Below are 3,719 nucleotides of genomic sequence, written 5' to 3'. Positions count from 1 at the left end.
CTTGCCATCCCAAAGCCTCACACCTAATCTGCTCCCCTGCATAGTGAGATCATCACAGTCCACATCATGGAAATATAAGGGTTAACACGTATAAAACCAACCATAGCACATATAAATGAAATATCATCAAACAAGATATTAATCATCGACATAAATCCATACCAAAGGAATGAAAACATTATTACATGCCCATCTCCATGCCAATATAGACAAATCCAAAATCCAATGTATACACATCCATACAAATGCATACATATTCTATAATAATAAAGAATTCATAACCAATGTATACAATCCATACCAAATGCATACATATTCCATATCCAAACCAAAGTCACACCATTGTATAATCCCATGAAGTAGCCAACACATCCAAACCAAATGTTGGCCTCAACACATCCAACCTAAGTGTTGAGTTTGTGAACATGTCACCTGCCCATGTCACACACCTAACCTCTCATGAAAAATATATAGTTGGATTACGTCGTCACATAACCCGGGTGATCCCGGCCACTTCATCCATCGGTATGACTCGACCTTGCCCCCATACCGGTAGAAAATAGAATACTTAGAGGAGTACTTCAGAATCTACCTAACATCTGAAGTGGTTTATTATATAATCTTTGGAAAAGTTCTATATTGGAATCCTCACCATGGGACTCCCAAATTCCATATTTTTCCAAAGACTATATCCTAATCTCACCAAGAGATCTCCCAATCCATACCATAACCTTACTCCTCTAAGTCATATTAGCTTTCCAAACCAAACACACATAAACATACTCCATAATTACATACAATTTTCCCATAACCATGCCACATTCCATACCAATTATATAACATCAAAAGAGGTATGATTCAACATTTAAAAGTTTCATAAAAACTCAATTATAATAGGTTTTCCTCAAAGAGACCACGCGCCCAGCGCAGTGGTATTTACGCTCTGCGCAACCAAAATTGGGAGCCTATCAGGCTTTCCCTGCTCAGCGCGTCACCACATGCGCTCAACCCATGGCTACATGCGCTTAGCGCATAGACTCGTGCGCTCAGCGCACTCTGGACAAAGAGGCACTAAAATATGCCCGCTCAGCATGTAGACCCGTGTGCTTAGCCCATTTCAAAATACGCTCAGCCCATGGTTAAATGCGCTCAGTGCGCTCTAGACAGATAGCTCTGTTCTTTAGTGTGCTCAGCATGTCGTCACGTGCGCTCAACACACATGCATCAGACAATGCGTTGGAAGTTCAAAAACTCTTATTTTCACCCTCAAATCCATCCTAACATGAATCTGAAACCCAATTACACGATTCCGAACCATTATAGGCTATAAACACCATCCAAAAACAACATATTAAGTGATAAAATCAAGTATTAACCATTAATCCATGAAAATCATGAAGAAACCCAACCAAACTCTCTCCACTCAATCCAACCTTAATCATGCATAAAACATGGAATCAATGTGATATTTCAAATCCATATATACTAGATTAAATCTTATAAGTGCTACCCTTACCTCAGAAACCTCAGAAATGCAAGATTTGAACTAGATCCTCAAATCCCAACTCAAACTTCAATCTCACTTTTCAAGCTTTTAAAGGATAAATCTCTTGAAATTACAGTTGTGAAGATTGATCCCGACTTGATAAACTTCCCAAATGTATCATCAGCTTCCCTCTGGACCAGAGCTTCTCTCTCTACTTTCTCTCTCTAGAAACTATTTCATTTTGACAAATGAAATCATTTGGTCCTAAGCCCCTATATATAGCCATTTTCCAAAATTTCCAAATTTTACCCTTAGCACCTATTCACCTCAAATGTCCTACTCCTTGAAGTATTTCAACCCCTAAGCTCTAAAACAACCTCATTTTCACTTAGAAAGATCAGATTTATCTTATGTTCCTATCCTTCAATCTCCTACCATTCCTATTCCTTTCTATGCAATACTCACAACTCACCACCATATGAAATGCAACATGTATCAACATACAAAAAATCATCACCTTCAGATACATATGCTTGGAATAACGAGTCACATGCCATAATACTTCACTTAACTAAGATGAGAAGGAAGGTGATCAGTCTTCTTCTCTCTTAGTACCAGTTTAATATAATGGTGTATAATGCATCATTCACCACACTCATGCATACACATGCCTACTTAAACACCTCAAAACAACGATATCTCGTTTCATACTATAAAATCACTACTATGTCCAAACAACAAATCAAAACCACATAAATATACAACATAAACAGAGGTAAGTACATTTCAAATCCACATATTCACAATCCAATCCAAATCCATATAAACAACATATACATACATACATACCTACATATATATATATAAAGTATATCTACCAAATAGCTCGATATTTTCATGGCGTTACAACTCTCCCCAACAACAAAAAATTTTGTCCCCAAAAGTTTACTTACTCAAAAAGAGATATGGGTATTGGTCCTTCATCCTATCTTCCAACTCCCAAGTAGCTCCATTAGTAACTTCATCCCAAATAACCTTCACCAAATTGATAGATTTACCCCACAACTGTTTAACTTTCTTATCCACTACTGAAACTGGTTGTTTCTCAAAAGTTTAATTCTCCTTAACTTGCACTGCCTCTGATTCCAAAACATGACCTGGATCATGAATATACTTCCTCAATTGTGAAACATGGAACACATCATGTAAATTAGATAGGAATGGAGGTAATGAAATCTGATATGCCACTAATCCAATCCTCTTGAGAATTTGATACGACCCAATAAACTTAGGATTCAACTTCTTAGCTTTAATAGCCCTTCCCACACCTGTAGTAGGAGTCACCTTCAAAAACACATGCTCTCCCTCTGAAAACTCCAAAGGTTTCCTCCTCTTTTCTACATAAGACTTCTGCCTACTCTAAGTAGCTTTCATTCTTTCCTTAATTTGTTTCACCTTTTTGATAGTCTGTAGGATGATCTCTTGCCCCACCATCATTGATTCTCCCTCTTTAAACCAACAAAGAGGTGTCCGACACTTCCTCCCATAAAGAGCGTCAAATGGTTACATCCCTATACTAGCATGAAAATTGTTATTATAAGTGAACTCGACCAAAGGCAACATTTCTTCCCAACTCCCTAGATGATCCAAAATACAAGCGCTCAACAAGTCCTCCAAAAGATTGGATAATCCTCTCAGACTGACCATCAGTCTGTGGGTGATAAGTAGAACTGAGTCTCAACTTAGTCCCTAATTCCTGGTGCAAACTCTGTAAAAATCGAGATGTAAAACGAGGATCTCTATTAGAAATGATACTGGAAGGCACACCATGTAATCTAACTATCTCCTTGATATACAACTAAGTTAACTTTTCCAAATACCATTTTACATTCACTGGAAGAAAATGAGCACACTTAGTTAATCTATCCATAATCACCCAAATAGAATCACAATTCTTAGCAGACCTTGGCAAGCCAACAACAAAATCCATGGCGATACTATCCCATTTCCATTCTTGCACTTCCATCATCTATAACAAACCTCCTGGTTTTTCATGTTCTACCTTAGCTTTCTGACACACAATGCAAGATGCCAGAGACTCGGCTACCTCCCTTTTCATACCATTCCACCAAAACATTTTCTTCAAATCTTAATACATCTTTGTTATACCCAGATGTACACTCAACTTGCTCTTATGACCTTCTTTAAGTACTGATGGACCATGGGCCAAGGG

Source organism: Cajanus cajan, chromosome 3 (assembly GCF_000230855.2).
Source record: "Cajanus cajan strain Asha chromosome 3, NIPB_CcT2T_4, whole genome shotgun sequence".
Classification (NCBI taxonomy): Eukaryota; Viridiplantae; Streptophyta; class Magnoliopsida; order Fabales; family Fabaceae; genus Cajanus; species Cajanus cajan.
The sequence above is the reverse complement of the archived record's forward strand: the minus strand, read 5'-3'. Positions refer to the sequence as shown.